This window comes from Hemiscyllium ocellatum, chromosome 2 (assembly GCF_020745735.1).
Source record: "Hemiscyllium ocellatum isolate sHemOce1 chromosome 2, sHemOce1.pat.X.cur, whole genome shotgun sequence".
NCBI lineage: Eukaryota > Metazoa > Chordata > Chondrichthyes > Orectolobiformes > Hemiscylliidae > Hemiscyllium > Hemiscyllium ocellatum.
In genome coordinates this window covers 132818576-132843260 of record NC_083402.1, presented here as the reverse complement: position 1 = coordinate 132843260, position 24685 = coordinate 132818576, and the positions used below count along the sequence as shown (strand labels likewise).

The window sequence follows — 24685 nt, the reverse complement described above, 5'->3', positions numbered from 1 at the left end:
TTGAGAGGCAATGTTTTTCATGTTCTGATCAATATTTATCCCATAAGCAGTGCCTGTAAAGTCCTGATTGTCATGTATCTCATTACGATGTGTGGGATTTTGCTGTGCCAAAATTGTTTGTGAGATTTCCCTCCATAACAACAGTGATTATATGTCAATAGCCCTTTTTTATACTATAATGTTTTAAAACTAGAAAAAGCACTGAATAAATTCAAATTATTTCCCATCTTTGAAGATGTCTTATTAAGTTACAAAATGAAAACTTTAAGAATATTTTAGTAAGTCACTAGTCAATGAACTGGAATGAAAATTCCTTGTAAGTCTGACCTTGTGTAATTGTTGTGACAGTCAATTAGTTATTGGCTTATGAAGAGGAGGTTTCCTTTAGCTGTAGGGAAATCACAAAGTAATGGAGTCTTCAAATGCATTAATAGTCTTTGGTTCCTATCCCAACTTGATGAAAGATTTGGGGAGATATATTGATTGCACAGTAGAAAATGCACAATGATGGCATGCTATTGGTTTAAGGCTGGTGGGTTGTGCTGAGCAGCTGGATTTGCGTTTGGGTCCCAGAGTGCTCCATTTTAAAGACATTAATAAAGCAGAGAGACTGAATGAGATAGATAGGGTATGATTCTAATGGCTGCTACAGTTTTATGAGTGGTAATTGCATCTCACTTTACTGAGCCAAATATATCAACAAGCCGATTCTCTGAAGGCAGCTGCAGGATTAAGTAGAAACCTAGACCTATTACCATATCTTTCAGATTTATGAGACAAAAATGGGATTAAAAAAAGCAAAGATGCTTGTACTGCATTAGTTCAGGGAAGAAAGGTAGACATTTCAACTTATACTTCACATAGGTTTTGTGGAAGTTGTTTTATTTCACAGGTTTCTTAGTTTCCTTTGGAGTTTAAGAGTCTGAAGTGACTTAACTCAAAAAAAATCACAAGGTCCTGAGGGGACTTAAGCGGGTGGATGTAGAAAGGATATTTCCTCATTTGGGATAATCTAAAACTGGGGGTCAAACTTTAATACTAAGGGGTCACCCATTTGAGACAGAGAGGAAGAAAAATAATTTATTTCAGAAAGTAGTAAGTCTTTGGACCTCTGTTCCTCATATGACAGTGGATGCAGAAACTTTAATTTTTTTTAGATAGACTTTTGATTACCAAGGGGATGGAACATTATTGGGGGTATGCAGGAATATAGAGTTGAGGTCAAAATCAAATCACTCATTACCTTATTGATGGATCAAATGGCCTATTCTTGTGGCTTGTACATATATTCATATGTGTTATAACACAGCAGTGAAACCTTCTGTTAATTAAACCAAACACCCAGAAAAGTTCACTTCGCCTCGTAATCTGTTAAAAATGAGTGACAGAGAACTCCCAAATTCCACTATTTAAAGAAAATAATATCAATTTATTCCTTAACTGTAACTGTAACATTGGACATTAAACAACAACTGATCACAACTCTAAGCCCCCCTTCTTTTAACTGATTATCTGCCTCCAACTCTGCCTCCAATATACTGTTCCAATAAAACACTTATTAAAATTACATCAACTTAATTCCAAAACCATACAGCGGCTATCGTCATCAGTGTGTGTTCTCTTCTGGCTGAAGATCTCCCAGAGTTGTTTACTTTCTTTTACTGTGAATATGTTTCCTATAAAAAGGTACCTTTGATAGAGTGTTTGTCTTGGGTCTCTCTCAATGGAAATTAATTTCAGAAATGCCTGATTTTTTTATATCTCTAATCGTCTCAATGATTTGATATTGGCAAAACAATGAATTCAAACTCAATTGGGCTTTAGTGTCTTGGGGCAAAGTTTAAACTGTTTGGTTAAATTGTTGTGAAAACAGCAACCAACTTAGGTATCTATTTCACAGCCAAATGTTGCATTTTTCAATTTTCCAGTACACACTGAGACTGCTCTTATAAGCTCTCAGTGCAGAACAGCATTTACTCTCTCCTAAAGGTATAGTACATACATTCAACTTCATAACATATTTTTCACTGCTTTCAGGATAAATCCTTTTCTTACACCTTATGGGTTGATTCTCAGAGCAATTTCCCAATGTCATCCTTAAGAAGCTCTAACCATCTTAGTTATTGAGGTTCACAAGATGCATTTAGCTGATGAATTATCAGTCTATGCCAAACACTAAAAGGCAGCGCATTACTTTGGGTTGCCTACCTGTGGTGGTTGAAAGGGATATGATCAGGTAGGTTTCTTGCTTTTGGGTTTCAGAGAGTTTTCCACTTTAAAAAAATAACATCTATTTTCTTTATTTGAATTCTACATATGTGTCTCCCCAGTGCCCATCTGATAGGATATGAGACAATGGTATGGATGAGTGGTTTCAGGTGATATTTTAACTTAATGGTATAAAATGCAGTGTTAGATGGGACAACAAAAATATTTATAAGCCAGAAAGTCAAAGTTGATGGTTGACAGTCTAATACAAACTATTAGACTGTGCTAATGTTTCCCTTGCTCCATTGCTAAAGGAGGCACCACATTTCAGCATCTGTAGTACAAGCATAGTTTGAGTGGTCAACCATGGGCAATTTTACATTGACATTTTTCCTCGTGACATAGAATCTTTATTTTACTTTATCCACAGAATATAGTCATGGGAGACATTAACTGATTGTTTCAGTAACATCCTTTTATCCGATATATTGTACTTTTACCACAGCAGCACAAAGCTATTCTTGTAGCATCTGTGGAGAGAAATCATAGTGTTTTAACCCCCTTCCCACCCCTCTCCACTTTATCTTCTGCTTATAAACTGACATTTTCCTCATTACCATCAGTTCTGAGAAAGGGTCACAAAATGTGAAACATCATCTCTGATTTCTCTCCACAGGTGCTGCCAGACCTGCTGAGCTTTTCCAGCAATTTCTGTTTTGGTTTCTGATTTGCAGCATCTGCTGCTTTTTTTTTGCTTTTCACAAAACTATTCTTGCTAATTTAGGGCTGTCTTGATCCTTGACAAAATTCCACAATTATAGCTACAGGGCACAATCATGGATGGAGTCAAATGACATTCCTGAGGAAAACCATGTTATTTCCCACCACCATTTCAATGATAGGTGTGTTGGGAAGGTTCATGGATGTCCTTCTCCCTCACCACTAATTGAGATTTGTTTATGGTCCTCATTCTGTAAGCATTGGCATTAACCCAATGGTGGGAATATTGGGGAACATGTCATGGGAAAGCATGACAAGTAAACACTTATGGTTGATCCCTCATTCAAAGGCACAGAGGGAAGGAATGAGGGATCCAACATAAGAAGGGTGGCGTGGGAGGTCTGCCAAGAGCCAATCCCTGCTTTTTGTTGCTGACATGCCTTCCCCTACACCACTCCTGCTACAATCATTCATTGAAACCTGAATCCATTCTCAATCTGATGCATTTTCACGCAGAGGGTGGTAGGTATATAGAATGAGCTGCCAAAGGATGTGGTGGAGACTGGTACAATTGCAACATTTAAGAGGCATTTGGATGGGTATATGAATAGGAAGGGTTTGGAGGGATATGGGCTGGGTGCTGGCAGGTGGGACTAGATTGGGTTGGGATATCTGATTGGATGGACGGGTTGGATGGAAGGGTCTGTTTCCATGCTGTACGTCTCTATGACTCTATGACTCTGATGGTGGAGTGTACTACCAGTAATAGCCACCACTATACAGGTGGTGCTGCTGAGTATAGGAGAATTGCTGGTCTCTGATTGGCTAGAAACTCTCAGCAGGCAGGACATCTTCCCTCAGGGGTCCTCCAGAATGATGGAGTAAAGCCTGTTGCAGGGTTATTAGGTGCCTGAGTGAAAGAAAAAGCAAGACAGGTCTTATACTGTTCTTCCAAACAGCGATTGAGAACCATCCACTCTATATTTCAAAAGAATAGCAATCTCTAAATGGTTGAGTTTCTTATCATTTCTTGGCCATGTCACATTTGATATCAAGGTGGATAACATACAAGGGATATGATGGTCCAGATTTCAGAGTCAGTAGAGGTGATAATGTCGATCAGACCTCAAGGAAATAAACCAATAAAGATATCCCTTTGATATAGGTTCCCACTCTCTAATGTTAGTTTTGAATGTGGTGTGAAGTCAAGGAGAGCTAACAACAGTGTTGTCATTACACATGCTAAGTACCTAATCACAATGGCATTTTCTCAGAGGGCACAAACCAGAAACTGAAGTGTACTTATTATTCTTCATTGTCAAAGTAAGTATATACATGTGCATAAAATATACACTTTAGAAAGTGAAATTAATAATTGGGATGTGTGGATAGGATTATGGTAGAAGATAACATAGAAAAATAGTTTTTTTGTGTTGGATTATTTTAACATCATAAATGTAAAATTAGTTTTTTAGGAGCAGAAAGGGATTTTGAATAATAATTATGAATTTAGAATGCTGTTAAAAACTTGGTTACACCTCATTCATCAAGTGTAATTTCTTTAAAGGTTATTACAGTGAGATCAGTAGCACAAAGGGGCAAGTTCAGCGATTTTAATTATACTCTGGGTGGACTTCAACAATGAACCCAATAGTGAAGTGAAGAATTACTGACAGCATCTTCTGGATGTCTAGGTTTTTACACTTGTGTGGACTCCAGAAGTTGCTGTCAGTTTCAGAGGAGTAATGATGATGAATGCTGACAATTTCTCAGTCATTACCACTGCAAAACTCCAGGCCAATGCTCATTAAAATGAGTTGACCTCCACAAACTGAGGGAGATTAACACCATCCCTGGTTCTTTCCATGTATGCTACGGCTGCGTGTTTCCTTTCAACAGAGATGACTGATTTTACCTTTTATGTCCAGTAATGCTATGAAGCCGTTCATGAAGGGACTTTCTTTTAATATTAAAATGCCTAGCACATGGAAGAACTCTCTTCTCTTCAACTTCTCTTACCTTTGATGATATTATGTTTCATTTGACTCACATATGTTAAGACCTCAATTGAAATAATTGGAAATTGACCAAACTCTATTAGAATCCAAAGGCTACGATGGTTGCTGTTTGGAAAGATTAATATAATTGTGCAGGTTTTTAAAGCAACAATCTAGATTAGAATGCTTCTAATTAAAGGAGAAGAGAAATCCCTTTATTATAACATGGACAGCATTGGATGGACAACAAATGCTGTTTTGTAAAGGCTGATTGTTGCAGTTCATCAGAGTAATGACGTACTGAATTGGAGCGAGGTGTGGTTTTCCTGATACCATTAACCACATCAATTGACCTCATATGGATAAAACCTTCAAATGAAGTGGCTATTTCTGGGTTTGGCCCTGGTGCGGTATAATCTGTGGTGAACTCTGCTATTGTGGCAGACCATGCTACATAACAGAGGAGAAGTGAAAACACTTTATTTTCTGTGAATGAGGGAGACCTTGCTGACAAAAATTTTTTCTGAGAAATTTACTTCCCAGATTATGATGAGGCGTCATATCATACAGGACTATACACCTTGACCTTCATGTGTTTTGATGAAGAATTACCTGAAAGACTTCTTCACAAATTACAATATTATTTTTGAAACCCATTATTCTTTAAAAAAAAGACATGTTACTGTTGGTGTGAAGGTTCAGCAGAATTACCTCAAAGACTAAACTGATTACAGGTTGCAATAACTTTGCTTGTACTTCTTTATTTGTTCAGGGGGTTTAATGTCCCTGGATGGCCCAGTGCGTATTGACCGTTCCTAATGTTCCTTGGTAGGTGGTGATGAGCTGTCTTCTTGAACCATTGCAATCTATGGTGGGTAGGTGACCCACAGCACTTAGGAAGGGAGTTCCACGATTTTGTGATAGAGGGAAGGTAATTGATGAAGTAGCTGAAGATGATTGGGTCTATGGCACTACCATGTGGAACTGAAGCAGTGACTCTTGTGTCCGATGACATTTACCTACATCAATCTCTACCATTTTCCATTGTACCACATATGATTTCAACCAGTGGAGAGTTTCCCCTGATTCCTAATGACCCCAAGGTTTCTTGATGCCTTTTTTGAATTTAGAAATTTGATGGATGATCTAACTGGACTGTTTAAGATACTAGAGGAATTTAATAGGGTAGATAAACAGCAACCATTTCCTTGAATGAATGAGTCGAGAAAGAGTGGTGTTGCAAAAACCACCTCAGGTCAGGCTTCATCTGAGGAGGAAGACAGTCAACATTTCAGACTTAACAGTTCCTGATGAAGGATTAAGCCCGAAATGTTGACTCTCTTGGTCCTCTTATTCCAGCGTCACACTTCATTATCCCTGACTTCTTCAGCATCTGCAGTCCTCACTATCTCCTCCTTGAATGGACAAGTCTAAAACAAAATTTGCCATTTAGGAGTAAAATCAGGAAGCAATTTTTCCACAGTTGAGTAAAAGCATCAAGTATCTATTTATTAACAGATTCTGTTTCCATTTCCTGCTGGGCGGTAACACTATGGTCTGCTGAACATTGTCTGCTTGAGAGCTTGTGTTTAATTTGTGCCATAGGGTCATTGGAGACCTGGTTTCCTACAGAATTGGATTTCTAGCATAATTCTGTGGAACTTGTCTTTGTTTTACTTTTTTATTTTCCAGGAACATCTATTTGGATGGAAAACCGAAGAATGGAAACAATCAAATTTTTAGGTGCTTTAAAATGTAAAAAAATCTCATTAGTTGCACATAGACAACATTACAAATGAAAACGATGTCAAGAAAGGTGGACAGAGACTTGGTCAAAGGAATCAGTTTAGGATCAGAAGAAACCGAAGGGAAGAAAAGACAAAAAGGTGGAGGTGCTTTAAAACATAAGACCAAATTGGTGGAATGAATGGAGGATCTTGCAGTTTTATTTTTCTCCAAACTTAATATTAAAGTTTGTAAGGAATTTTCGAATTGAAACGACAATGGATTTCAATATGAGAATCAACATTTTGAACTGGAGATAGCAAGAGGCTTGAGCTGAATGTTTGACCCTTACCAAAAGTCATGGAAATGGGGACTCCTCAAATACCTATGACGCCATGCCCACTTCTAATGGCTGACAAGAATAACCAGCTTAGGAGGGAGGATGGAACAAGAGTTCCACTCTTCCTTCAATTGAGGCCAATTGACATGGTTAAGAAAGTTGTTCAAAGTGCCTTTCCAATGCAACAGCAGTGTCCCTGCCTCTAGGATCAAGTCCCAGCTGGAAATGTGTCACAAGAAGTCCAAACAAGTTGATTAAAAACATGTACAGGTTTCAGATCAGCTTAGGTTAGGGCTCTTGGGATACAATGGCTGTGTCTCCATCTCTCAATCAGAAAACCTGGGTTCAAGTCCCACCTACTCCAAAAGTGTATCATAACATTTCTGAACAGGTTGCTAAGAAAATATGCGGAAGCTTATTACGAACCTAAGAGAGGCGGACCTTTTACTCTTTAAATGGACAGTGACTGATCTGCTGAAGGCATGTGGGATCAAAATGGAGGGCTGCAGATTTGAATGTCCAGGACAACATTCCAATCTCGTAACAATTGTCTGTGGGACAAAGACTTTGCACTCTTTATAAAGTGGTGTTGTTGGACTTTCACAAGGGGCAGAGAGAGGGCATGAAGAAACCAGTGCCATTGCCTGCCAGCATCACCAGAGCAGGCGACATGGATGTCAAGGAATTTTCGATGGGCATCTTTCTAGAATGACAGCTCCAGCTGGCATAAAGGGCACACCTTGTCAAAATTTGGCCCCGTGTGATTATGAGGCACAGATTCTTCTGCAGGAAGGGCTAAAACCCAGCAGGAGGGAATGGGAAAGGAGTGTAGGCAGGAAGACAACGGAAGCCAAGTCATCTATAGGATCATCTGTTGAAATCAGTGCTGTGTGGAGATTAATGAGATTAATTACAGGAGAGTAATTACAATTCTCAAGGTAGCTGGTCACAGACATCTATGCACTCATCACTGAAGACCCCACACCATTGGTTACCAATCTTGGCCTGTTGTTATTAAACTCAACATGACCTTGAATTCCTTGCCCTCTGAGTTCTTTTAAGGATCAGCTGTGAAACTTGGTGGCAGTTCAAAAACCGCTGCACACCACTGTGTTTAGCTGGTTAATGATAAATTGCTCACCTGGACAGACCAACATATTCATTCTAAACATGTGTCCTCACAGGGACATGATATGGGATTTTACCTCCTTTGATGGACTCCCCAGATCATCAATCATGGAATCCCGACTGTAGATAGAGTAGGCAGAAACTAGAGCACCCAATGGAAACCTACACAGACACAGGGAGAATGTGCAAACTCCACACAGACAGTCACACAAGGCTGGAATTGAAACTGGGTCCTTGGAGCTATGAAGTTGAACATCTTTGACGTGGCAATCTCAGAAGCCAGTGACCACACAGTGAGATTCATCAACAGGAAGAGCTTCCATTCCCTAAACTTCCAAGTAGTCTGTGCTCCCGTCAAAAGCTTTGTGTGTGTGTGTGTATCTGTGAGTGAGAGAGAGAGAGAGAGAGGGGAGAGATATCCGAAAGGATGTTTATTTTCCTGGCACCTTCCAAAGCAATCCCTTCTCTTGCAGTCAGTTTTCCTCTGATCTTCACCCCAAAGAATGTAGATGGTTCCTTGGGAGGAAATTTCCGAAAGATGGCAGGTGACCTCTTTGAGGGACCCACAGAGGCAACACAGACAATGACACCTGCTCACCAGGACAACTGTTGAATAGGCCATCAGGCTTCTGAAGATATATTAAGGTGTCTAGGCTGATTGGGTTCTGCAAGGGTTACTGACATTGTGTTGCCTGCTACAGTCTCTGCTACATGGTCCTTGAGATGTGAACCTGGAGGATGGTGAGCTCCAGGAAATGGTCAGCTCATCAGGGGTGCACCAGGAGGTCAAAAAAGGAAGAAGGGCAGGTGGAGGCAGAAGCTGCTGGGCAGACTGCATAATGGAGTGGCCTCTTCTGGTCAGATCCCCCAGCCCTTGCACAGAAGAGGACCTACCCCCTCTCTCTTCCACCTTTCAGCATGAGATCTGGATTGGCAAAAATGCAGCAGGAGACTACACCCCTGCTGGTGACAAGCCTCCACCTCTCCTTTGACAGTTTAACCCCACCACCCCACCACCCCACACGCCTGCGATATGTGAAAGACTTTCAATGATTCTCATATCCCTCCCTTAGGACAGCCAGCATCCAATGGACATCTGCCTTGTTCAGATAAGTCCCATACTTCATCTGATCCATCCTTATCCTCACTGGCTCTAACTCATAAATTCACAGAGTCATAGAGATGTACAGCATGGAAACAGATCTTTTGGTCCAACACGTCCATGCTGACCAGATATCCTAAATTAATCTAATCCCATTTTCCAGCACTTGGCCTTTATCACTCTAAATCCTTCCTATTCAGGTATCCATTCAGATGCCTGCTAAATGTTGAAATTTTACCAGCCTCCACCACGTCCTCTGGAAATTCATTCCATATACGCACCACCCTCTGCGTGAAAAAGCTATCCCTTAGGTTCATTTTATATCTTTCCCCTTTCCCCTCCAATCCTACCCCCTCCATTTCTGGACTTCCCCACTCCAGGGAAAGGACCTTGTCTACTTACCCTATCCATGCCCCTCATGATTTTATAAATCTTTATAAGGTCACCCCTCAGTCTCCGATGCTCCAGGGGAAACAGCCCCAGCCTATTCAGCTTCTCCCTATAGCTCAATTCCTCCAACCCTGGCAATATCCTTTTAAATATTTTCTGAACCCTTTTAAGTTTCACAACATCCGATAGCAAGGAGACCAGACTTGCAAGCGATATTCCAAAAATGGCCTAACAATGCTCTGTACAGCTGCAACATGATCTCCCAACTCCTGTACTCAGTGGTCTGACTGATAAAGGAAAGCATACCAAACGCCTTCTTCACTATCCTGTCTACCTGTGACTCCACTTTCAAGGAGCTATGAACCTGCACTCCAAGGTCTTTTTGTTCAGCAACACTTCCCAAGAGACACTGAACTGAGCAGGAGAAATGACTCCTTATCAAATGTGGGCTCATCCCTGCAAGTTTTCATCATTTTTCCAGTGGAAGTGGGTTTCTGACACAAAACCAGTTCTGGTTCCTTTTTCCTGGATCCATGATAAAAAAAATTAAACAGTAGGAAACAAAAACTTTCTGAAGAAGGTGGCAGGACAGAGGTGTGAGATACAATAAGGAGCTAGTGTTTTGGATGAAATGAAGTTAATAGAGAGGAGGTGGACTAGCAGAATACTGGAATAGTTACATCTAGAAGTGACAAAGACATGGATGAGGGTTTCAGGATCACATGGACTAAGATAGGAGTGAAGAAGGTCAAGATTAGGGAGGTGGAAAGAGGTCATCATTGTGGCGTGGAATGACGAGTTCAACCTAAGAACAAATAAGATATTGGGTTGTGAAGACCCTAGTATGACTAGAGTTAATGGGCTGAAATTTAAGAGGGGAAATTGGAACCCTGATGTTAGCTAAAACTTATTGGCACTTAGCAGAAGCAAGGCTGACTTGGCAATTTTAGCACAAAGCCACCTTAATTGATTCCCAGAGAGCATGCTGGCTCATGATGCTGAGGATCGAATCAATCAGAGGATAGACAGCTGTCAAGTTGCAGTAACCCCATCAGGAGAGGTGCTCACGGCAAACTCTCAGGATAGGAAGGAAAAAAAATCAATATCATGGAGGGTAAACCTCTTTGAGAGATCAGCCAGAATTTGCCTAACCTGGATCCTCTTTGTTCTTTAAATTCTACCTTTACGAGCTGAAGAGTCATATTGGACTCAATACATTAACCTGGTTTCTCTCTCCACTGATGCTGCCAGACCTGCTTAGGTTCTCTAACCTTTTTTCAGATTTTCAGCATCTGCAGTATTTTACCTTTACTCTTGCTACTGTTGTGAGGCCATGTCCATCGAGTAGTAGCAGACACTGTCCTGCCCTCCCCCACACCCTCCACTTCCCCTCGCTCATCTACCAGATAGTACTTAGCCAATCACTAGGAGGTGGATGGTACTCATGGTAAGTGCATGTGGCTTTTGTTTTGTGGGCGATCAGAGATAATGGATTTATTTTTCTTAAAACTTGAATGCAGGAATTGCAAATTATCTAATGTTGTTGGGTAAACAGTCTGATCACATTGAGGCAGTAGAAGAAGTGACATTTGTGGTAGAGAGGTAGTCTTCAGTTTAGTTGGTGTACAATGGGATTGTACATTGCTCCATGTCTGTGGATCATGTCACTAAGAGGCAGCATGAACTGTAATGAGAATGGAGGAAAGCTAGATAGTTGGGAAACCTCATGGGTCACAGTACAAGGTGGAAACTGTTGTAGATTCATAGAGTTATACAGCATGGAAACAGAACCTTTGATTCCACCAGACCACGCTGATCTTGTTCCCAAACTAATCTAGTTCCACCTGCCTGCACTTGGCCCATATCTCTCCAATACATTTTCTCATCATTAACTTAGCCAAATGTCTTTTAAACATTGTAATTACCTGCACCCATCACTTTCTCTGGCATTTCATTCCACACAAGAAACCACTCTCTGTAAAAAACGTTGTCCCTCATGTCCTTTTTAATTCTTTCTCCTCTCACCTTAAAAATATGTTCCCCCCCCCGCAGTTTGAACTCTCCTAAGGGAAAAAAAAACCCTTTGTTATTCACCTTATCTATGCCCTTCATGATTTTGTAATTGTTCAGGGTACTCTGAGTATGACCCGACAGGTAGGGGTGGAACAAAGCATTTTGGCTCCATTGAAGTAGACAAGGAGGGAAAGGGGTTTAAGGAGGATGATGTGGTTTATTGCATCAACATTTAGAGAGATGATGTATAAAAATAATGCACCATGTAAAAGAGATCATTTGTGACTTTGGTTCAGGTTACCTCATTGCTGTGAATAGAATAGAAGCCAGATTTGACAGAGATATTTTCTTAAAATGGCATGAAGTGATAAAGTTCTTAAAATTGTACGGGCATTACATTTTGTTTTCCAACGTTTGTATTGACCTTTAATGCAGTGCTGTCTGAATTGAACACTCTTAGAATAATCCTATCGTTTTAATTCATATTGCAGCAAAAACATTTCTGTGGGCTACATTTTTTATTTTTGAAAGTGGTTTAAATATGGTACTTCAAGGTTGAGGTTTTGCAAGATGACATTAAAATGGCTTACTCGGAAGATTAGTAAGCACCAGATCTTATTTGTGGAAAGTGGCCCACCTACCTGCAAACAAGCTTGGACAAGTGCCTCAGTTTGCTTCTGTTCAGCAGGGGGCTTGTTACAGAGCTTCACCATCTGTAGCAATGATATGTGCAGCCAAGTTGTAACAGAGACATGGCACTGCCGATAGTTGGCAAACTTCTTATTGCTGTGCATTATGCCAATGGTCCACAACTTGTTAACATTGCAATATAAACTAATATGCTAATTACATGTATATCAATCAGGTCAGTGTTCAAGACATTAACCACTAGCTACATGTGGTTAATTGGGAATCCGAAAGAGTCTAATTGTATTTTGAATAGTAAATATTAAATAAGTAATAGACAAGTTGTTGGATGTGGCTTGTCAGTATTCATATTTGTGCAGTACTTACATGCACACTTTAATGTTTTTGTGTGCTTTGTTGGTAAAATGGTTTGATGAAAAGCATAGGCTACAAATATTTTTTTGTTGATTGTATGTGCTTTACTTCCTTGGTTATTGCATGTTGATTACCTGCTACAGTGGTGTGTATACAGACAAAAATTATACTGAATAAATACCAGCACCATTTCGGGTATGGACCACTATCACCAGGATTAACTTGACAAACTGGAATAATTGCTCCAGAGGTGCAGTTAAAAAGAAAGCCCAACCAATACTGAATTGCAACATAAGCAGCATCTAATGTGCACTTGGATAAATAGCAGGACAATTTTGGAACATCTTGTTGTGTGAGATGTGACTTTCTCAGTAATCCTTCTGATGAAGCCAAAGTATTGCTCTGAACTGCATGACAAGACCTAGAAGCAATATCAAGAAGTGCCATGTCTGAAAAATTCTTGCCAAGGTTCCAAACTTCGCTGAAAGTTTGCACAAGGCATTATTTACAAAAATTAGAGCATGCACCCAAAATGAAATTGTTGTAGTGATACCTTGGCCAACGCATTGAATGCTAATAGCAACACTAAATTTGATACTTTCAACCAACCTTATCAGTAGTTCAATCTCCTTCCTTGTGTTATTCCATATTTTAATGGATCAAAAATGCCTGCTCTTATATTGGTACTAATTTAGTTTGCATGTTGTGGTCTGAAATTACCTGGAAAAGAGCATTTCACCAAGGTTAGAAGCAAACAGAATTTTATTTTTTTGCTGATCAAATAATTTCAGATAGTTAATATATTCAAGCAATATTCATTCATGTAATATTGTGGTAGGTAACTCTAGAAGAGACGCACTCAAGACGACGGCACATATCAAACGATAGGGTTGCATAATTTGTGATAGAGTTAAAGAGATTCACAGCATGGAAACAGACCCTTCAGTCCAACTCATCCACACCGACCAGATATCCTAACCTAGTCTCATCCCATTTGCCAGCACTTGACTCATATTCCTCTAAACCCTTCCTATTCATATACCCATCCAGATGCCTTTTAAATGTTGTAATTACACCAGCCTCTACTACTTCCTATGGTAGCGAATTACATACACGTAACACCCTCTGCGTGAAGAGGTTGTCCCTTAAAGTCCCTTTTAAATGTTTCCCCTCTCACCTAAACCTTTGCCCTCTAGTTCTGGATTCCCCCACCTCAGGGAAAAGACCTAGTCTATTTACACTATCCGTGCCATTCATGATTTTATGAATCTCCATAAAGTCACCCCCCAGCTTCTGACACCCCAGGGAAAACAGCTGCAGCCTTTTCAGCCTCTCCCTATAGCTCAAATCCTCCAATCCTGGCAAAATCCTTGTAAATCTTTTCCGAACCATTTCATGTTTCACCACATCCTTCCAATAGGAGGGAGACCAGAATTGCACACAATATTCCAAAAGTGACCTAACCAATGTCCTGTACAGCCGCAACATGATATCCCAATCCCAAACCCGATGCTCTGACCAATAAAGGAAAGCAGATCTTCTTCACTCCAAGGTCTCTTTGTTCAGCAACTCTCCCCAGGGCTTTACCATTACCATGTCCTGCTCTAATTTGCCTTTCCAGAATGAAACACCTTACATTTATCTAAATTAATTTCCATCTGCTGCTCCTCAGCACATTGGCCCATCTGATCAGGGTCCTGTTATATTTTGTGGTAACCTTCTTTGCTGTCCACTACACCTCCAATGTTGGTGTCATCGGCACACTTAATAACTTTACCTCCTATGTTCACATCCAAATCATTTATATAAATGATGAAAAGCAGTGGACCCAGCATTGATTCTTATGGCACGCGACTGAAAAATAACCCTCCTCCCCCACCCTCTGTTTTCAAACTTTGAGCCAGTTCTGTATCAAAATGGCTAATTCTTCCTGTATTCCATGAGATCTAACCTTGCTAACTAGTCTACCATGACGAAGCTTGTCGTACGCCTTACTGAAGTCCACATAGATCATGTCCAATGCTCTGCCCTCAACAATCCTCTTTGTTACTTCTTCAAAAAACTCTATCAAGTTAGTGAGACATGATTTTCCATGTACAAAGCCATTTTGACTATCTCTAATCAGTTCTCGTCTTTTCAAATACATGTAAATCTGATCCCTCAGGATTCCCTCCAACAACTTGCATACCACCAGGCTCACCGGTCTATCATTCCCTGGCTTTTCTTCACCACCTTTCTTAAATAGTCGCACTATGTTAGCTTACCTCTAGTCTTCCGGTACCTCACTTGTGACTATTGTTGATACAAATATCTCAACAAGAGGCCCAGCAATCACTTCCCCAGCTTCTCACACAGTTCTAGGGTACACCTAGGTCCTGGGGATTTATCCACTTTTATGCCTTTTAAGACATCCAGCATCACGACCTCTGAAGTATGGCCAATTTTCAGATCTTTGATGTTACAAAGAATCTGTAGGAATTAGACTGAAATTCTCTAAAACCTATCCACATAAAATTTGAACTAACTTGTTTGACAATTGGCTGTTTCTGACTGGAATATTGAGTACTTTATTTTCTGGAAAATGGGAGATGGCGTGTGGGGACATATGCTTGAGGCACGTGCAAGATTCTGGTGCCCAGTACACACAAAAGCTTCCATTGTTATGGTTGCAGGTATTGCAGTAGTATGATTAGATATTAGGCCATAAGAATGAATTGTTCAGTGCAGGAGACAGGAAATCTATGCATGGTGATACTGAACCTGAAAGACTACCCAGTGCAGAGCCAACAGTGTAACAGCGGTGGCAGCATCTGTGCGGAGAGAGGAGAGATAAGGGTTCAAGTCCAGTGATCTTCATTCAGAACACAGATACTGCCAAAGTTTGTCCTGCAATTTTCTGTTGTTGTGTGTTTCATATCTCTAGAATCCACAATCCTTTGTTTTATATTATTGTAACAGAAGTGCCTTATGCCGTTGCTTTTAAACTGCATTCCTGAATGCTTGCAGCCCTTTTCTCTTTATGCTTGCAGTGTATTTACAGTATTGAGCTAGGGTGCTATTTCTTGCGGTCCTAATATGGAGACAGCATTTAAAGTGCCAAAGATGGCAAAGCTTCCTTGTGCAGTACTACATTCATTTTACCAGTTGGTAAACAAGACGAATGGGTTACAGAGTTCCTTTGCTTGCAGTTTACATTAAACCTTGATACGTATGCACTTTTTGACTGCCATGTTTCTGCCTCCTCCACCCTTCTCCAAAATCTCCAACCCCAAATACATACCCTCAAATATTTTTAAAGTTATTTCCAGCCTTTCTAAAGGCTAGAAAAGGTGCCCATCCCTCCCTCATCGTGGGAACATCATTTTTAAGTTGCTGAACCTCTTAAAAGTTTACTCAGCATTCCTCAGATTCTGCCAGGTATCTTGTGCTTTTCCTCAATATGCTCCTTATGGCTGAACCATTGAGAAAGTGAGTAAGTTAAATAATTTGACCTCTTTTGTGACTCTAAAATTGACTTTCCTGTGTTAACATATTTTAACAATCTCCTTAATCTGCAGTAAACCTGTAGCTGGTGCAATTAAAAACAAAACAACTGATAAGAAGGAATGACCTGCTTGGAAGTTAGATTTACCACTGTAGTGTGTTAGAAAATGATCAGATTGCAATAATTAACTCAGTGCCTTCACAAAACAAATCAAGACACTGATCTGGTGAAAGACAGTGAGTCATGTTCTCTTCACTCTCAGCACGTTCTTGATTAGCGAGGTGTAGTACAGGAAACTGAGCAAGGAGGAACACAAGATCATGAGTGACAGTGACCTCAATTGTTCCAGAAATCAGGGAAGACTAACAGTTGAAAATAACATCTGTTATTTCTCCATTTTTTGTCAGTCAGAGAGCTATCCTATTTTTTTCATCTGATTAAAAGCTTCCATATGCATTATTAACCTGAGTTTTCTGGTTTCTGATTTTGATGTAGGACCTTTTGTTTATATTCACTGATTTTTTTTTTACTATCATAATGGATAAAACCAGCCTTCAAAATTTGCTTTATAAAAATCGCATCCTGTCTCTAAAATCTTTTGATGAACTTGTTGAAAGCTCTTGAAGATGATTCCAGTACTTGATAGTATCACGATCAAGCTTCACAATTTCAGAAGTCACACTACACCAGGTTATAGTCCAAATCACAAGTTTTCGGAGCACTGCTCCTTTGTCAGGTGAAGTCAACGCTCCATAAGCTTGTGATTTCAACTTAACCATGTCGGACTATAACCTGCTGTTGTGTGACTTCTGACTTTGTCCACTTCAGTCCAACACCAGCACTTCCACATCACAGCTTCGTAACAATTAGGGAATTTCATGAGATTTCTTTGGTTTGTGTAAATCATGTAACTAAGAAGGTGAGGTAGCAAACATCACCACCAGCCTCCAATTTCTTTTCCTTCTGCCTGAGTTCAGCGAACATTCCCATATAGGAATCATTGAAGATTGCTCCTGTGAGCATCTGATCCAAGAATTCTACCAACTAGAGGCTGCAGAAGACAAAGGCATTGTAAAATATAAATTCTGTTTCCCTCTATAAAGCCAGCACCCTCAGATGATTCAAACGTTTTGAACGTTCAAACCTTTGCTGGACATTGGTATCAGGCAGATCTGAAACTATTGCCTGTAAGCCATTCCAGACTTCTGCTGTTTCTTTTTGACACACAGGCAGATAACTAGAATATGTATCTGAGGCTCTCCCTGTCAAACTGGTGTCCATGGAGGAAAATCTACATTTAAACTGAGTCAGGTAGTCAGTCTTTTAAAATTACATGTCTTGCAGCTCCTCTATTTTCTTTACCATTCTAGAGGAAATTGGTGACACAGTAACAAGAGTAATAATTCAGAGCCGTAGGCTAATGTTTCAGTGACATGGGTTCAATTTCTAATACATCAGCTCCTGGAGTTTCAGTTCAATAAAGCTGGAAAATAAAGCTAGGCTCTGTCATGGAGATCATGACAACTCCTTTATTGATGCTGTAAAAATCTATCTGGCTCTCTAATATACTTTAGGGTAAGGAATCTGCCATTCCTACTGGATCTGGCCTACACACGAATCCAAATTCACAGCAATATTGTTGACTATTCGTTTGCAATGGCTTAGCAAGTCTCACCGTTCATTTCAGAGATGAACAACAAATAATGTTTTTTTTTAAAAGGCCTGACTTGGAAGTCTACATCCTATGAAAAAAAATTCTTAAAAGTTTATGTTAAAGGAAGCAAATTGGGAATAAGAGAATATCATAGTGATGACAGTGATAATTCCTGCCAGTGTGTATCACTTCAACTTCTTTGCATTACATCTTGTTTTCTGCATGTCTCTGTGTTTCATCAGTTTGCTTATCTCCTCCATCTGTGGAGCATATATTTCCTTCAATCTTAAAAATTAAATATACCGCTCACCACAACTCTGCTTCTGACGCTCAACCAACTAGCGCTGAGGAAGGAGTAAGGGCTCCGAAAGCTTGTGGTTTCCTTTGCAGTTGGACTATAACCAGGTGTCATGTGATTTTTGACTTTGTCCAGCTTCATATCCACAGCATTACTGCCCCTTTAATTCTATTGGCTTAGATTGGTTTTGTTAGCAAAATGAATGGCCCTTTGTCAAAAGGTTCACATAAATGGCACCAACCTTACCACACTTGTCATCACTTCCTATAATTTCATTAACACTGCTGCCTCACAGCACCAGAGATCTGGATTCGGTACCAGTCTTGTATTACTGTATGGAGTTTGCACGTTCTCCCTGTGTTTGTGTGGCTTTCTTTCCACTGCTCTAGTTTTCTCCCAAAGTTCAAAGATATGCAGTTTAGGTGCATCAGCCATGCTAAGTTGCCCTGTAGCATCCAGGAATGTGCAGGCTAGGTGGACTAGTAATAACAGATGCAGGTATAGAGTGGGATGCTTTTCGTAGGGTTAGTGCAGAATTAATGGGCTGAATAGCCTCTTTCCGCACTGGAGGGATTCTGTGATTCTAACTTAGACAAACATAATTTGCTGTTTTTCTTCTTCATTAATCCTTTTCTACGTACTACATACTAATCAGTTGTATCTTTAAAAGTCTCCATAGATTTCTCCCAATGTAGCTAATAGAAATAAAAATAAGGAGATACCAGATAGGCTGGTGATTTGTGGCATCCATTATAAACTATTAAAAAAAAATCAAGGTTTCCTCTAATTGAGCTATTATGTGTTTCCACAAAAATCAGTGAAAATATTTTCATTGAAAGTGGGGTAAGATCTAAACTAGGAATTAACAAAGAGCAATGGACCAAGTTCTAAGATGTGTTGATGCTTCACAAACTCTGAATGGTGCAAATTCGTTTGACCCATGTCTCTCCTTTTTGCTGTTTATTTCTTAATTACTGTATAGGTATTGTTATAGAACAGACCAGACCCCCTCAGACTATTTTAAGAAGCCAACCTAGACACTAACATTTCTTATTTTAAAGGGAAATATAAAGTACTTGTGTTCCAGATGCAATTAGACTGGTCAAACATTTCGATGTTAAGCAAAACACAATTTATGCAAACACTGTAGTTAAAATACAACAAAAGAAAGAAAAACTTAGAATAACTTAACTCTTTGGAAAATTTAACAGAAAAATGGCTACAGTAATTATTAGTAAATAACTGTTCCAATATATTAACATCCCATGAATACACCTTTGGCAAAGAAGACAAGTTCAGAAATCAGATTTTCTCACATGCAATCCAGTAGTAGAAAGAAAAAAAGTCAAGTGAAAACTAGAGACAGTAGCAGCCAGGAGACCTTGACTGCAGCTTCTAACCTGGTTGAGACTCCAACAGCAACTGATGCTGAAACTCAAAGGTAAAAACTAGAAACTGGTTTGTGAGAGCTGGCTGCACCCATCCAGGCTGCTTCTATTGTTCCAACTTTTAACACAAACTGTTTACTTTACTGGCTTTCCAACTGGACAACTCAGCATCTCTGTCTTTTTTCTAAACAAAAGATAACAGCTTTAAACCACACCATCAAGACAATATGTGCAACTTATAAAACAAAGTGCTTCTTTAAAAGGTGCTGTTATTGATGTATTGTCTTACTGTAGCATCTTAAAATCCAGTGTATATTTTTCTTCTTCCTATTACTGTATAGGAGCTACATTTTGGCAGGAGCCTTGATGGCTACAAGCTCCATAGCAGCTCAAGCATATTTCCTTTGAGAATCCATCTTTCCTGAAGTGTAATAGATAAATAGGCTAACATGTCCTTCATTATTTCATTAAAAACTCGTATTAGTCCATCTGTGTAATTGGTGAGCACCTACTGTCCTATGTGCTATGTGAAGAATTTCATATTCCCCATATACAAGAGACATCGAATCTGACAGTTGTTATGCTAAAGCTGAGGATAGAAGACCCTCTACATCTGATTAATCTGCTCATCTCCATTTAGCTAAATGACTCTTAACTTTAATTATGGATTCTTGTATTCAGGCTTTCACATATATATTTAGTGAAAATTCATTCATATATGCTTATGAGATGCATTTTATTTGCAATGAAAAGCTGTGGGTATGTGTATTTTACACAAAATCATACAGAACATGTCATACTCTACAATGACTGATTATTCTTTGATAAGTGCTCATTGGCAAAGCGAAATATGGGTGATAGAACAACAAAATTCTACATATGATTTGGTGTTTCAGTCCAGTGCCATAATCATCAAAGGATGTACTGCAATTGGAGAATGATGATTCCATCTGCTGCTGCTGAATTTGGGATGTTGAATGATTACATCAAGTTCAGTCTAAGTGGCAGCATTAAAAAAAAACATTATTGGGTGTGAGGAGGCCTTTGTATCTTCCACGCTAAAATCATGATTTACTCGTAGATATTTCTGCTCCTGAGATACATTAATGCTGCTCACGAAATTCAGGCTGAAAGGGCTTCAATGTTTATCAGAGAATATAATAATTTAAGCTTGAATAAGCTTCAAAAGACTAATGTGACTACTTGGCCAGCAGGAATGAGATGTAAATGTGGCCTGAATAGCCCTGATTACAGATAGATAATTAAAGCTGGATTGAAATTGATTTATGGATGCAGTTGTTGAGACTAAGCCGCAAATGTAATATTATCTGTGTGAAAAGCTGTGGACAGATTAGTGTCTAGGGAGTTGGGTACAAGACTGTTTTGCAAGTGGCTGCACAAATTTAGAAGGTTTTTTGTTACCAGGTCATTTAGACATAAGGGAATGGCATTCTAGTTAGTCTAAGCAATAAATGCAGAAAAGTTCAGAGAAGATCAAGGTTATCCGTTCAATCAGCCTAACATTGCTTTTTCTTAAAGGAAGGACGATTAAGGAATATTTCTAATTTAAAAACATATTCTACTTTGTACAATGTGATGATCTTGAAAGGCAATAGAGCACTTCACTGAATTTATTTGTGAGAAGTCTGCTATCATCACCAAACAATACTTTTACTTTTGCTCTACAAGGATATTTTAAAAGCAGAATGGAAAATGTTCTTCATTCTGTGTACATAGTCATAATTATAAATATGTCATATCTGCAATACCGTTAGTCCATCTTTCCCTGGAGTACTTTTTTTGTTCCTGTGTAAGAGTGATGCCAGTTGGGATAGTCTTTTAATATTAATTCTTTAATAGTCTGCTTTGATTAGTATTGCTATTTCAGCAGTTTTATTGTTCAGTACTTGTAACAGAAACACATATTTATATTCCTGAATTGTACATGGTCTAGATGTTTATTTTAATGCAAATTAATGAAGTAACTAGAAACTGGGAAACATGTTCTGGGGTTAGGACAATCAGATTATTGAAATTTATTCTGTTAAAGCAGCCAAAAAGAATCAAAGGTAGGCAATAAAACTTAGCTGTATTCACCTCTATAACCATTAAAACAACAAACTGTAGAGAAAATATAACTTTAAAAAGAAAACAGTGGTTTTCTTTTATATAATTTAACATATGTCCTTACCTCTTTTGAGTTAGGAGAATTAAAGCCCAAAATCAGAAGTAGAAAGTCTTTTAAAATTTGTTCGTGAATAGTGGTGTTACTGGTGAGATAAACATTTACTGCCCTAGTGAAGATAATGGTGACTGCCTTTTGAGATGCTGCAGTGAAATAGCATGTAGGGTGTAAGGAAGGTAGTTCCAGGATTTTGACCCAGTGACAGTGAAGGTATGGCGATACAGTTCCAAATCAGGATGGTGTTTGACTTGGAGGCAAACTTGCAGGTCATGGAGTTCCCATGCATTTGCTGCCTTTCTCTTACCAGTTGGTAGGGGATGCAGATTTGGAAGGTTCTGTTGAAGAAACTGGGCATTTTGCTGCACTGTATTATGTAGATGGTACATACTGCTGCCACTATGCATTAGTTGGGAATGGAGTCAAACAACCTGCTTTTCCTGGGTAATGAGGAGCTTCCAGAGTGTTATTGGATTACTACCAGTGTGTCCATTGTTTCTCAGGCTACTTCCTTTGATATCTTAGGATGCAATCTGTCAGGTCCAGGGGACTCATTGCCCTTTATCCCCATTAGTTTCCCTAATACTGTCATTTGAGGAAAAAATGTACTTACTTCTTTTTATTTACAGTGTGGAAACAGGCCCTTTGGCCCAACAAGCCCACACCGACCCACCACCCAATTCAAATCCATTCCCCTACACCTAACACTACGGGCAATTTAGCATGGCCAACTCACCTAACCTGCGGACTGTGGAAGGAAACCAGAGCACCTGAAGGAAACCCATGCAGACACAGGGAGAACATACAAACTCCGCACAGTCAATCACCTGAGGCGGGAATTGAACCCAGGTCTCTGATGCTGCAAGGCAGCAGTGCTAACCACTGTGCCACCATGCCGCCCAAATGATTCTTGTTCCTTGATTATTTAGTATTCTTATTTTCGGAATGCTATCAGCATCCTCTGCCATGAAACTGATATAAAATATTTATTCTGAGTTCATTTATCAAACTACCTCATTACATATTAATTGACGCAAAATTGCTTTTTTCCTGTTCGGAATTTTAGATCTGGTAATGTGTAATGAAGTAGCTTTAATAAAAGAGCCAAGTCCATTCTCAGGGACTGAATAAGTGTCCCTTATATAGTCTCATTACAAGATGGATATTGCTGGCTACTGCTTTAGTGTAGATAAGAAAACAAGACATCTAAGCCTGTTCCTGATACCGATTATCAAAGCTCCATATTTGATCGAGCCTATTTAAGGCCACCTTTGTAATGTTGTTTTTTCCAATGCAGTGGTGTTGCTGCATTCTGGTAAACTAGGTCAATGTGCTACATATCAGGTTGCTGAAAAGGCATTGCCACTGGTCTCCACCAAATTAGCAACACTGTTATGCTATAGGAAGGATATTATTAAGTTAGAAAGGGTTCAGAAAACATTTACCAGGATGTTGCCGATTAGGAAGGTTTGGGTCATAAAGAATGGCTGGGTAGGCTGGGGCTTTTTTCACTGTAGCACAGGAGGTTGAGAGGTGACCTTATAGAGGTTTATAAAATCATGAGGGGTATAGGTAGGGTTAATTATATGTGTATTTTCCCTAGAATGGGGAATTTTGAGACTAGGGAACATATTTTTAAGGTGAGAGGAGAGAGATTTAAAAAAAATATGATGGGCAAATCTTTTTCACAGAGTGGGGTTCACATGAGGAATGAATTTCCTGAGGATACGGTGGATGTGGTTACCGTTACAACATTTAAAAGACACTTAGATAAGTACATGAATGGAAAAGGTTTGGAGGGATGTGGGCCAGGAGCAGGCAGGCAGGACAAGTTTAGTTTGGGATTATGTTTAGCAGGGACTGGTTAGACCGAACAGTTTGTTTTGGTGCTGGGTAACTCTATGACTCCATGAATGGGGATCTGAAAAAAAAGCATGACAGTGTCTCCCAATTCAATATTAAAAACATAACCTGCCATCAGCATCATATCGTAATCTGAAGTTGCCTCTCACTATCATCAAGGTCTTTCCTGATCTTGGCTGCTGTTCTTCCTTTTCTCAATTCCATATCCCACCACCCCCCCCACTCTTTGGTTACTGTTACGACTTACCTGAGGGCTGCTATTGACAGTGCATGTTAACGAAAAAAAATCAAATAAAATTTTGAAATTAGTAAACTTCATCAGAGCTCATCTTGGATGGAATGAATGAGTCCTTTAGTCATGTTATGTGTTGAAGTGTCCAACAGTCACAACAGAGAATTCTCAGACACTGCCTGCCCCATATGTGAAGTGGCAATTCACCACCAATAATATCCCAAGTTACTCTCAAACCTGTGCCTGTCCCTTGTCTGCTTACCAGAGTCCTTTTGCTCCTCCTTTCACTGTCTATCCTTTACTTGATTTGTTTGCACATCTCAGTCCATTTTCTTTCCTCTCTTTTCACAGAAGTGTTGTTTTGTACAACCCTCCATATGGTGACTATTGCAGAAGTGAGCAAGTGTGACAGAGAAAGATAGACATGAATGAGAAGACGGAAAAAAAGTACTGATAGAAAGTAAGGCAGGAAAATTAGAAAAGGAGTAACAGGAGAATATAAAATTGAAGTGTATTAAAGAAATACAGAAATGAAATGCAAAAATAATGCAAAAATGTGAGAAAGGGAAGAAAGCAAAACAGAGAGAGTGAGGGAGACACGCGCGCACACAGAAATGAGGAGGACAATTGAAAAGAAACCGAAGTAGAGAAGTAAAGTTGAAAGAAGAGGAGAGAAACAAAAGTGAAGGTGAGAAATAGAACAGTTAAAGAAGTGAAAGCAGGAGAAAGAGATAAACAAAACAACAAAAAGAAGGTTAAGGATGTGAGAAAGGAAATGAAGAAGAGAAAAGGGAAGGAAACATAAATGATCGAGGAGGGAGTGAGAACTAAAGGGAGAAATAGATGGAATGAAGGAGGGAGAGAAGCGAAGAAACAAAGAGGGATAAACAGGAGTATAAAGTTCAGAAAAGAAAGGTACAGAAGTGAGTAGGAAAGAGACATAAAACAATGGGACAAGA

General features: G+C 39.4%; 1 protein-coding gene across 1 annotated transcript in view; it reads left to right on the top strand.

Moving 5' to 3' along the window:
• The window catches only part of LOC132829009 (ephrin type-A receptor 5-like), a 331532-nt gene that overhangs the window by 44768 nt on the left and 262079 nt on the right, over positions 1-24685 (top strand). The gene's annotated exons all lie outside the window — the stretch shown is intronic.